Raw genomic sequence first — 13520 nt, 5'->3', positions numbered from 1 at the left:
GCATGTATCTGCCTATAAACATCCACTTGCTTTTCTAGCCAGGGTATTTTGAAAGCATATACTTTTGCTTTATGGCACAAAAGACTGAACGTTCTCTCATCTGAAAATCCAGTTCAGAATACCATTATATTAGACAGCCAGGTCAAGCAGCACAGTTGTAAATTGCATGTTAGGGTACACGAGTTGTAAATTGCATGTTAGGTATGTACAGAATTAATGATCAAAAAGATAGTCTGTAATGTTTTTAAGATACCAAGCTGGTGCATACCTACAGGTGAAATGGTAGTCTTTTCCTTTATCCTCTTTAAAGTAATCATATTCTCATTGCAGAACACGAAGCCCAGATATTCTATCGCACATTCCCAGAAACTCCTCAAAAACAATTTATTGTGGAACTAAACCTGTAGTTTATGCATATGGCCATAGAGCGGCAGCCTAGTAACAAAAAAACCAACAACCCAGAAGTAGCTTATGTTGCAAGAAGTGGGTATTTCTAATGATTTAAGATTGCAAGAGGGTTTCTGAGCCACGTTGAGAAGAGAATAAATGAGGCATGACTAGTCCCTGGAGAGAGAAAAAAAAAATCTGGCCTTGATAAAAGCTCAATACTAAGGGGAGGGAGAGGAACGAGGCTGAAAATTAGATGGCAAAGGGGGTCAGATTATGTGCCCACATAAGCAAAGCTGATCAAAGTGGAAGAAACGAAAGATTTGATTTATATCTTACAAATCAAATGCTTTTTCTTCCCTTTGATACAGGCAGTTAGTAGTTCCATCATCTATGGAAGCTGGTGGACAGGATTACATTAATACAAGATAAATTGTGGTTAAGTGGTTTCACAGACTTTTCATTGATAAAAATACAGCTCAAAAAGCCTCTGAATGTTCAACCACTAAAATGTCAAAGAACAGAATATCATTGTTCTGTTGTCTGCCAGAGTTTTATGTGTGAAATAAGAACAATTAGATCTCTCTGCATTAGGCTTTATTTTTGTGTGGAATTAAGTGGGTTTAGCAGTTTCAAGCACACTTGAAACTGTATGTACAAAAAATCACTGAGACTGAGCGTTCTTTGCATTTATGGAAATGAAAATGAGGTTTAACTCCATTAATGCCGGTGGAGTTTTAACAGCATGAAATTGGTACGGAAAAAGCATTAGCAACAGCAACTTTTAAAGAAGTTATCTCCCAGTGCTACTAAATTATATAACTCATTATCCTTAAAACCAGAATTATTTTATATGAACCATTTACAGTTTTACTTCAAAGAGCTGCAATGACTGAATTCAGTTATTACACAATAAATATCTCCATGCTGTAATTCCTGATTTCTGCATCTGTGAGGTCCACGTATTACTGATGTTCATTGCAGACCAGAAGTAAAACAAAATTGAGAAAATGGAGATGTAAATGCCAAATAATTAGTAATCAAATATAGGCTGCATTATACTTTCATGTGAACAACTTTCACCACAGCAAGCCTGAAAACTACCTATCAGACTGAGATATAATTTCAAAACTGAAAAACACCCTCACAGGAAGTTGAAGAAGCCTTTGCTGGCATACTTGTGTTCCTTCAAATTACCACATATCTCTTTTACCCACACATATCCATCAGACCTACTTGGTTGACATTCAGTGCTTAGACAGAACTGGTAAATATAATTCTTCCCAGAGCTGTAACAATTACTCTAAATAGTCCATATGCTGCTACTTTCTCTTCCTGCTGCTTGCAATAAATTGAGGTTTCTAAAGGATGAAAAAGATAGTGGGAACCTCCAACCTTCTCAGCTTCTTCCTGTATATTGTAACAAAGTCAATGTCTTCTTTGCTTCAGCTTCTGCCTCACTACCACTTAGCCTGTTGGTACTTTCATGATTTCAGTGCGAAAAGAGATGGAAGTCAAGTGCTCTATAATAGCTTACACAGATGGGTCTGTCCATCTGATAGCTCATCTTCTACAATCACTAATAGTACATACTTATGGGAAGAGGATGAAAATAGCTGAAGTGACCTCTCTCTCCAGCAATAATCAGTTCAGAAACTTTCTGAGCCAAAGAAAGCTCCAGGAGTACTTCTTTTCAATATCAGTTAAAATCACTGGGACTTGTCCTCCATTTTATTTACTCCCTTTTGAACCCCTTTTAACTGTTGTTGCCTTATAACCATTGTCTTGCGATGACTGGTGATCTGGCAATGCATTCTGATATCCTTTGCTAGGATTCAGTTACTATCTCTCACACTACCACTACCTTCTGCTTACTCACTTGCTCTAAACCTTCAACCAGATCACTTCATTGGCAGCCCTCTATTGCTTATGTTATGAAAATAATGATGCCACAGACTCCACTGACTAAAATTAATGGCACAAGCGTTGAAAGGCCCTGACAGCTGCCTTTCTTAGGAAGCCAGGCATTGCAACTGGCTGTATTGCTGGGCCCAGGAAGCTATCTGGGACCAATGATACAAAATCCAACTGTCACTTACTAGCAGTGCCTTCAGGCAGGGATAGATACTAGAGTCAATACTATTTAACACCTTTATTAAAGACCTCAACAATGGGATGAACTGCACTCACAGCAAATTTGTGAGTGATAGCAAATTGTAGGGCACAGCTGTTACACTGGAGGGTAGGGATGTTATTCAAAAGGACCTCTGCATCCTGGATAAATGGGTTGATGGGGATCTCATGAAGTTTAACAAAGGCAAACGCGAAGTCCTGTGTCAGGGAATAACTTTATGCAACAGGACAGGCTGGAAGCCAGGTAGGTAGAAAACAGTTCTGCATAAAAGGAGCTGGAGGTCCTGTTGGACAAGTTGAGCATGAGTCAGCCCTTGTCTTTATTGAAGGTACAGAGTGACAGGGCAAGAGGCAATAGTTGGAAATCAGAACTATTTCCCGCTAGGTATCAGAAACAACTTTGTTACCATCAGGGTAGTCCAATATTGGAACAAGGGCCCAAGGAGGTTGTGGAATCTCCATCCTTGGAAACATTTGAATCTGTACTGAAAAAAGTCCTAAGCAACCTGATTGATTTGGTCTTTCTCTGATTAGGGTCTTGTCCAAGGTGGCCTCCAGAGATGTCTTCCAACCTGATTGACTGTGCTTCTGTGAGTCTCTGATTGCTATGATTAGACCCAAAGAGGTGTCTGAACAAGAACTAGAAGAAGGTGGGGAACTAGTTACCTTCCCAGAAGAGATCAATTTCTGTCAAAAGAAGCCCTGTTTTGAGTTGCAGGCTCCAGCTAGGAACAGATTAACTGCTATAAATTCTTTTCCTAAATGCCTAGGACTCAGTATAAGAAATAGTTTCACCAAAATCTGATCTTGCCAATTGAAACAACCATGTACTATGTAACTATAGCACTTCAGCAGCTCAGAAGAAGTGTATGAGCTCCAGTTTTGTTTTCCTTTCAATTTTAGTATTATTTATTAGCATGTATTTCTGGCTATGCTTGCAACCTGATAAGCAACTTCCATTTGAGTTTCTGGATTCCAGTAAAGGAAATGAAACATCCTGGTTCATTCTCCCACTTTTTTCCTGCAGCTGTATACTACTTTCCCAGGTTATTTTCACGGAATTGGCAAGTTACATGTGTCTGGCTTATTATTGCGTCTTTTAAAAAATTGTAACAGAGCATTCATTACCTTATCACATAGGAATACTAGCACAGGAACACATACCTACTTTGTGACTGCTCTCCCAGGTTTACGGAGAGATTCATGGAGTTTGAATCCTGAGGTGTTATTAGATCATAGAATCACAGAATGGTTTGGGTTGGAAGGGACCTAAAAGCTCATTCAGTTCCAACTTCCCTGCCATGGACAGGGACACCTTCCACTAGACCAGGTTGTTCAAAGCCCCATCCAACCTGGCCTTGAACATTGCCAGGGATGGGGCAGCCACAGATTCTCTGGGCAACCTGTGCCAGGGCCTCACCAGCCTCACAGGGAAGAATTTCTTCCCAATATCTAATCTGAATCTCCCCTCTGTCAGTTTAAAGCCATTCCCCCTTGTCTTGCCACTACATGCCCTTGTAAAATGTCCCTCTTCAGGAGCCTATCTCCTCCAGGCTAAACAAGATCACCTTGTCATATTTTCTGTGCATCATAGCTATTCAATGTTTATTTGTTATTTTGTCAAAGCAAGACAGGGAGGTGCCTTGACTAGGGCATGTAAGGCCACATGTGCATTATCGAGTCCCACTCGCACATGCACAAGTAAATATGCACACTACTATTCATATACATATATAGACTAATGTCCTGGAACCAAGAATAATGAACTAAAAGAAAAAATGTACAGGCTTAGGTTTACAGCTACACCACAGATTTTCTTTTTAGTAAGGTACAGGCTGATAGCATATTAGCTCTTTGAATATAATGGGATTCCTACTCAGATGAATAATGCAGAATAGAGACTAAAGGACTTCAGACTTTGACATTAGTTACTGTCATCATTTGACAGGTGAGAAATTCCCATGGGTCACAATTTTATGCATTTATTCCTCATGATTCCACTAATCTCTCATCTGCAAAGCTGAGTTCTACTACTGGAGCTTCTCCTCCTATCCAATGCAGAAAACTCCAGCAATAAGCCTCTAGTGACTGGAACAGATGTTGCTGTTTATTTAATTTATTTATGCTACTAATGCACAGCTGCCAGGAACAACAAATGAAAAACATTGAATTCCTGCAGGATTCCAATTTCCAGTGACTACACATTAAAGGAGAGTCCCTAAAAATGATACATTTTTAAGCAAGGGTGTCAAGATTGAACTTGAATAAGTAATTTCTTACGATAAAGAATCTCAAAACACTAGTATCTGTCAGCTTACGTTCTGTAAATTACGAGTTGTTGGGAGTGCAAACTATAACTGATTTCTCAGGGACAAGCATGTACAACTCATGCTGTACAGTTAGGCCATATTTCTTAAATTCTCACAGTCCAAGTTCAAAATGAGTAACATTTCATTATGCAATTCACTCTATTCAGGATACTAACTACGCATTTTTTTCTTTTCCTTTGTATAGGTAGACAGCAACCATATGAAATTTTCCCTTAATGAAAGTAAAATACTACAGAATCTCAGTTTGGGGAGAGAAATACAAGGAATAATAGGAAAAGCAGAACAACTCAACAGAAATACTGTAAAAAAAGGCAGCTAAAAGACGAATTCCCTTGAATTATAATTCTGACTATTTCTAGTTCTCTATTTTGCCTTCAAAATAGAATCACAGAATAGTCAGGATTGGAAAGGACCCCCTTGCAATGGGCAGGGACACCTCAGACTAAACCATGTAGAGAGAGCTAGTAGCCAGATTTCCAGCAGCAGTGGCACTGCCTAACTTTCAGATGCTAGAGTGAAATTCATACCTGCGTTACTGGTCCTTCATGGAGTGCATGGGCACAAGTAAGTCTCTTACAAAGGTCAGCCAGGAAGTCTCCACTGAGGAGGGAGCTGCTTAGACTTAGCTAAAGGGCTATGCAACACAGAGGGGTGTAACTACAATTCTGTCCTCCCTGGAGATTCAGTGTATGAATTAGGGCTACAAATGAAGACTTCTATTTAGTTAGCTCCCAGTGTCTAGGAACTGCTCTTAGAAAGAACTGAAGGAAGCTTTCTTCAGAACATATATGCTGAGGAGTTGCTGTTGGCCCTAGAAATAGTACATTAATAGATCATTTGCCTACAAAAAAAAAAAAAAAGAAAAAAGAGCAGGGCTTAATTTTAACTCAGCCAAAGAAATTCAAATTCACCTTTCCATCCTTGCATCAGTGTTTCTTACATCAATTTATACAAAATGGGAAACTAAGGAGTCTTTTGAAGCTGGAGTACTATGCTGCAAAGAACACAAGCCTGGGAAAAGTAAGCAAGAAGAGCACGACTGCACTAGCTGGCAGCTAGGAACTAGTTCTCAAAGGGAGAGAGAGTTGAATCCTGGTCTTTGAACCTAATGCTGTTTATGCATTTTATCCAATGATTTTTAACTGCAAAGGGTTATGAACACTTCTTAAGCACCCTGTCAGGTGCTTTTGAAAAAATCCCAACAGGATTTTATTTCAAAGAATATAGGCACCAACTAATGCTGGTATTTGACCCCAAATCTCCATCAGTCATTGACTGAATTGCTGAGGATTTCAATAAAACTTCCTGTTGAATACCTTGCAGAACAAGTCCCTTCCTTAAAATATGAGGGTTTATGTCTGAGATTTTGCTGGAAGTCATTTTGGAGATTTTGTCTTGACTGTTCTCAGTGTCTTTCTCAGAGTTTCTCTCCAACTGCCCACTCTGAGAGCTTGAAGTAATTAATCTCACACAAAGACTGGTGCCCAGCTTTGCTCTTGCCCTGAGTATTTATTTGGCATAAATAAAATCATTACTGGCAAAAAATGAAAAACAATATTTTTTTTTAAATTAAGTAAGTGCTTCTCTCAACTTTTTTTGTATTAAACAACTCTTACCAGTTAGCCATGCATTCCTAAGAGAAGTTAAGCTACAATGTAAATCATTAAGGACAACTGAGTTTTCAGGAAATAAAAATGTTTTTTTTTTTTCTGTACATTGTATGCAAGAAATGCAAAGCAAAGCTTTTCTCCTTTGCAAATTGTATTTCTGTCTCTTATTTCCCCTGTAGAAAGTCACACCTACTGACTTCACAAAGTATCTGACAATGGTGAAGAATCACTTTATTCCAGACTTAGGCAAGGAACAAAAAAAAGCATGTGCAGAGGAACAAAACACTAGTAAGAATTATTCTCTGATTCACTATAGATTTTTTGCCTAGAAGCTGAATAGTTCATGTCCTGTCTAGTATTGGCCTATTCACAGAGGAAATCAGTATTCATACACTCACACAAGAATGCTACTTAATAATATTTCATTGTATTTTAAGAAGTATAAGAAAGACATGCAGACTTGTCAAATCTTTAATTGCTTGTTTTGTCTCTGCACCTTACCAGGTGTGCAGGTGGACAGTAGTATTATTCAGAGATCAGTGGGCTTGTACAGGATGACATTTTCTTTTTCCCTCCCTCAGTAACAATTTCCAGCAGGTACAAATTCATATTAGTTCAGGGAAAAAGGAAAAAGAAATTCCAGGATGTCTGATTTCACATCTGGCAGCTAGGCTTCATGCACCACAGGCTGCAGGATTTTCTCGTATCACAGGTAACCTATTTCCCATTGTCAGTACCTCAGTGATTAGAGAGGTGGTCTGTCAGGAAGACAAATAGAAGGTTTTTAGGAAAACAGACAGAAGTGTGACTTAGGGAGGAAAATATAATGGTGAAAACTAGGGGAGATGTTATGAAAACAAAGCAAATACTGTGTAGGTATTACTAAGCAGGTCCTTCTCTAAGGCATTTACATAGATTGCATTGTAATTAGCTGGGAGGAGGTCTTGTATCTGAGCCAGCATTCAGTAGTGCTGCTGCGGTCTACTAAAATCTTCCCTACTCAGGAACTGTCGTCATTTCGTTTTTTTGCTTTTTTGTTTTTTTTTTTAATATGAGATAATTAAATTATTATATCCAGATTGTGGAGTGATTTTTTGGAGGGGTAAGAATATAAAAAATGATGTTTTTCACTGTTGATGAGACATGGGTGCAAGGCTGTAGGTTACAGAAGAGTAGCTTTGGCTCTGTTTAAATACCATGTTCACTATAATCACAGTCTGCATAACCAGAAAAGAAGAATAATTCTGATAACCTGATTTTCATTAAGAAATGTGTTATGTAGTCCTTGGCCAAACCTCCCACTGGACCTTGGAGTCTAGCTCATAATTAAAAAAGGACTGAGCCTTCAAAGAGTCTACTGCTACTCATCCTCTAGGGATATAGTTTCGTTAAATATCCTTCGGCTGTATTCTTAAGGTAAGCGCTTTGCTAGGGTCCAGACATAAATCTTCGGTGGCAGGGATGGTTTGGCAAATCTGAAAGAAATCTTGGAGAGACTGAAAATGTTTCCATCCTTCAACACTAGCAGGCTACAGAGAAGGAAGGAGGTTTTGTTTCTGTGAGAAGGGAGGCTTTTTATCCTTTCTTTTTTAAAAAAAGTTATCAGTTGCCCCCCTCCTCCCTAAAAACACAGCTTGAAGGATTTACAGCACAAGTTCAGGGTTCAGCACTGTGTTTTCAAAGCATGATGAGAAAAAGAGAGTGTCTGAAGAGGGCAAAGGAAAGTTCTCTGATAATGCAGAGGATATCTTATAGCACATGCTTTAGACATACTCTGAAGCAAAAAGCTTCACAAAAAAAGGATAGAGCACAATTGTTTCTAGATGCTTATCCGTTAAAAAAACCACTTTTGGAATCATACTTTCAGTTTCACATATCCTTTATGTTAATTTATGGTGCCACAGCTCATTCCTGCCCTTGTGCTGCTCCCTCTCTTGTGCCAGGGTAAAGATTTATGTGGTGGCAGGTGAACCAGATCAAAGAACCATGAAAAAAGGGGGTTGATTTTTATCTGGATTGGGGAACTGATAACCAGCTGCAGATTTTCTTTGACTGCATCAGGGAAGATGGAAGTGTAGGGAGGGAGAGAACGGGTGGGTGAAGGCAAGATGAGTTCTTTTGATAGCACTGCTGACCTGTGCCACTTTACAGAGTCTGAGAAATTACAGACTACGAGCAAACTGTCTTCTGGAGCAGAGCAAATTAACTTATTCACAAAATCAGTGTCAAGCCCTTACAGTGTATCATAGAAAACCAAATCTAGCTTTAAAGAGGAAAAATATTTTTGCTAAAGGGGCAGTGAACTTATTTTGGTTTGTCTCAGGAATCACTGTTTTGTAATGGTCAAAGAAATGGGAGTCTTTTTAAATAAATCCTGTTTATATAACTTATTCAATAAACATTCTTTTGTTTGAAGAGTTGTCTTGAAACAAGTAAATTAACAATTGCCAATTAAGATAGATTATAGAATCTTTTCAGTTGTTTCTCTTCATCAAACTACAGAAACTTAAAGGTGACTTTAATTTCCAATCTGTATATATATATTTTAATTAGTTATCAGTCTAGCCAAGTGCTGGGATTCTTCCATGTAAATATAACATTTATTTTTCACATACTAATGATTTTAGAATGGTGCTACATTATAAATTGTGCACTGAAGAAAAATATTTGCAAAACTGTACCTCAAAAAAAAGTTGGGGATATCTTTGAACATTCAGGGATAAATGTGGCTTACACTACTCAGGTGAAACATGATTTAGGTAGAAGTAACCAATGATTTTTCATAAACATGTAAAGTATGATGCTTTTCTTTCTTTGTATGAAGGTTTTAGGGTGTGTAGAGACTTTTATGAAGATTTAATACAGACCTTTTTTTTTTTTTTTTCCTGTTGCTCACAGAATATCAGAAAGAAAGGCCACAACATAGCATATAATATGAAAGTTGAGGCTGTTCAGCCTGGAGAAGAGAAGGCTGTGTGGAGACCTCATAGCAGCCTTCCAGTATCTGAAGGGGACCTATAAGGATGCTGGGGACGGACTCTTCATTAAGGACTGTAGTGATAGGACAAGAGGGAATGGGTTAAAATTTAAACAGGGAAAGTTTAGATTGGATATAAGGAAGAAATTCTTTACTGTGAGGGTGGTGAGGCACTGGAATGGGTTGCCCAAGGAAGTTGTGAATGCTCCATCCCTGGCGGTGTTCAAGGCCAGGCTGGACAGAGCCTTGGACGACATGGTTTAGTGTGAGGTGTCCCTGCCCATGGCAGGGGACTTGGAACTGGATCATAGAATCATAGAATGGTTAGGGTTGGAAAGGACCTTAAGATCATCAAGTTCCAAACCCCCTGCCATGGGCAGGGACACCTCTCTCTAAACCATATCACCCAAGGCCTCGTCCAGCCTGGACTTGAACACTGCCAGGGATGGAGCATTCACAACCTCCTTGGCCAGCCTATTCCAGTGCCTCACCACCCTAACAGGAAAGGATTTCCTCCTTATATCCAATCTAAACTTCCCCTGTTTAAGTTTTAACCTGTTACGCCTTGTCCTACCACTACAGTCCCTAAAGAAGAGTCCCTCCCCAGCACCCCTATAGGCCCCCTTCAGATACTGGAAGGCTGCTATGAAGTCTCCACGCAACCTTCTCTTCTCCAGGCTGAACAGTCCCAACTTTCTCAGCCTATCTTGATATGGGAGGTGCTCCAGTCCCCTGATCATTCTCGTGGCCCTCCTCTGGACTTGTTCCAACAGATCCATGTCCTTTTTATGTTGAGGACACCAGAACTGTACACAATACTCCAAGTGAGGTCTCGCAAGAGCAGAATAAAAGGGCAGGATCACCTCCTTCGACCTGCTAGTCACACTCCTTTTGATGCACCCCAGGATACGGATCTTAATGTCCTTTCCAACCCTAACTATTCTATGATTTTACGACTCTGTGACTCAGAAAATGCCTGTATTCCTCTTCATTTTTAAACAGGACATGTTTATCCTCTAACACCTTTCCTCAAAATCAGCTATTTTGCTAAGAAGCAACTGTAGTATAGGTTTGTTTTACTGAGATGATATCTAAATCACATCCATGAAAAATCTGTCTTAAATGGGGTAGCTCAGGGGTCACCCAATTTATAGCAAACATTCTATTTTGTTGTCAGTGACTTGTTTGGACTTTTTTAAAATGGAACTATTTCCAGCCTAAGGATTTTCTATTTGTAGTACACCTGCAACTTGCAGCTGGAGAGTGTAGTTAAACTCTGCATAAAGCACACTTCCTAATGGACAAATGCTGCTACATCTTTAAAATATGTAACAAAAAAAAAAAAGTCACAGTAAGAGAGCTCTTCTAAAAGTTGTCTGTTTTACATATGTTGATAAGCTTCGTCATTTTTATCTGCAACAGTAATTTTTTGTCTGACACTGTGGGCATTCCCCTGGGTCACAGAATGCAGAAGCTTTCTGGAATTTCTGTGGAAAGTGAGTTAAACTGGTGACCAAAGTATAAGCAGACATGTTGTTATGTTCTTTAACTACTGTAAATATAAACTTTGCTGTAATTATTGCTTAAAACTAGAGGCACTGCACAATTAATTGTAATGATACAATACTCAAGACTCAGAAATGCTGTTCATGAAATCTCATGTTATCTTCCCTGCTCGCAACTATCCTGTCAGTTAGTTGTGTTTGGCTTCAAGTGTTATGCCTCTTATACCTGGGTGAAGTATTTCTTAGAAGCTAAGAATGCCTTCAGAACAAAGAGGGCTGGTAGGAGGATTAGTGAGAGGCTTGTGATAAGCCATCTTTACACTTCTATCTCTTCTGTGTGATAGAACAGCTTATCTAACGAATAAGAGACAGGGATGTAAAGGGACAGCTATTTTCAATCTGATTATTACAGGAAAAATAATTATGGAATGTTTTTGAAATGCTTAGAGCAGTGATAGAAAGAAGTGAAATAGATGATATCAGCATCAGTAACAGGCACTGTTTCAGAAGCTCACTCCTTAATGATCTGCTTATGATGAGATGTTTCACACAAAGGGCATCTTTCATCTGTGTGCTGCCTGATGGTTCCCATGCTTCTGAGACCAAACAATATAAACAGAAGTATCCTCTCAGTTTTTGCTACAGTCCTCTAGACAATTTGACCAAATTCCCAAGCTGGCTTCTACTCTGCCATGCTAAGAAGCCACCAAATGCCATCCACCTGTGTACTCAGGTTCTATAGTAGCTGCTTCCTGAACAAATGCTAATACAAGATCAAATGTTGGGAAACACTTCTCCAACACAGACATGCATGCCCAGATGGTAACAGGTTCTGGATTCAGACTATGAGGGAAATGACATTAGTAGTGCTGCTGAGCACCTCTATCATAGTATTTGCAATAAGGAATTATGTGGAACTAATATTTTACCTTGCAGTTCTGAAAACAATACACAATGACGTGTCTCTGGAAATGGAATTTCCCCCTTTCCCCTTTAAAGCTTAGATCTAGCTTCAACATGTGTCAAGATACTTTACAAGAACCAATGATTCTTCTAGTCTTTCTAAGTGGAGGAGCCTCACTCACATTAGGTTTATTTCTGGGTGGAGTTTTGGATGATGGTTTTGTCTTGGGTTGGGAAATATGAACTCTGGCATACCTAGGTGTGAGTTAGTTTGTGTGAAACTAATTAGTTAGTGATCTTAGTAAATTATTCTTTAATTTCATGGAGCATTTGCAGAGAATGCTTCCTGAAATCACAGAGAACACCACTACACTTGTTAAATTATATTATACGTTTATTTAAGTTAGCTGTTACCCTAATAGGCCAACATCTATTCCTATTTTGAGTCATTAGTGAAATCACAATCAGTACCCTGACAGTCTAATTAATTTATCTGAAGTCATTAAAAAAGACACAACAGCATATGGAACCATGCTTAACTATTCACCACAGCAGTGTATCACGGTTATAGTGAGGTATTTAAAAATAAGAACTATATGGCTGGTATCATTAGGGAATGACTTCTAATTCTGATTTTTAAGTATTATGTGTTATATTTAAAATGGTACTTCTGGGTTGTGGGTTTTCCATGCAGGAGAAATTGATGGCAGCAACCTTCCTTAATTACTCACAGGGGCTACATGAGTAACCCTCTGAGAGTATCCAGGCAAATGCAAGTAGGTGATTCCCCCTGCCCATACCTCTTCAGAAAAGCAGACAGGCCGCAAAGACCAGCGTGCGGCTCACTGGGGACAGAGGACTCCAGACGTGCCATATGGAGCACTGGCATTTTCCGCTGGGAGGGACCTCCACCCATACGCCACTGTATCATCTAAAGAAAAGTAACTATTAGCAGTAATAGTTAGAAATTAAAAAGGTGCGTGTTTATTGTGTTTTTGGTCCAGGAACATGTTCCTTTCCGGGCTGAGACCTCCTCGCCTGATACCCACAACCATCACCTCGAGAGGCGGCACCGACCGACGCCCTCTCCGCCGGTTTAGGCGGGACCGGCCGTCCGCCAGGGGCCGCGGCGGGACGGGCTGGGCTTCGCCTCGCCTCACCCCGCCAGGTCGCGGCTCCTCCCCGCCGCTCTGACTCAAGGGCCCGGCCCCCGCTTACACAAACTCCGCGGACGGTGCCGACTTGGGGCCGCCCGCCATGAGGGGAGAGATGCGAGGGGGAAGATGCCCGCCCTGAAGGGACGGAGCCTCTGGGGCGCTCGGTGAGGGCGGCCTTGAGGGGGATCTCTTCCTTGGGGGATTAGCGCGGGTCCCGTCTGCCCCGTCGCTGGCGGCGACTTACCTTGACAGTCGCCTCCCTCCCTCCCTCCTGGAGCTTCGGCAGAGAGGGAGCGGAGCCGCCTCGTCTCGCCCCTCCCCGGGGAAACTTTCCGGCACCGCCCGCGACAGGTAGGGGCTGGGTCCGCCGGGGCGGGAGCCATGAGGGGGTGGCCATGGTTGGGGACGGGCCTCGGACCTGGCGGCGGGGCCTCCGTGGCACACACAGCCGTTCCCGCCTGGGGTGGGCAGTGCCTTTTGGCCTGTCCGGCGCGGCGGGGTGGGGTGGAGTGGAGCGG

General features: G+C 40.8%; 1 long non-coding RNA gene across 1 annotated transcript; it reads right to left on the bottom strand.

The window, feature by feature from the left end:
* Window positions 1-274: 274 nt before the first annotated feature.
* On the bottom strand, window positions 275-13256 carry LOC133223369 (uncharacterized). The gene is made up of 3 exons (XR_009728544.1): window positions 13064-13256; window positions 12646-12776; window positions 275-435 (listed from the first exon to the last, which is right to left on the bottom strand). It is a non-coding gene; the product is annotated as an uncharacterized LOC133223369 (long non-coding RNA).
* Between the last annotated feature and the right edge of the window lie 264 nt (window positions 13257-13520).

Source organism: Neopsephotus bourkii, unplaced genomic scaffold (assembly GCF_033783945.1).
Source record: "Neopsephotus bourkii isolate Nb327-2 ecotype Australia unplaced genomic scaffold, CSIRO-AGI_Nbou_v1 NB_168, whole genome shotgun sequence".
NCBI classification, from domain to species: Eukaryota; Metazoa; Chordata; class Aves; order Psittaciformes; family Psittacidae; genus Neopsephotus; species Neopsephotus bourkii.
The sequence above is the reverse complement of the archived record's forward strand: the minus strand, read 5'-3'. Positions and strand labels throughout refer to the sequence as shown.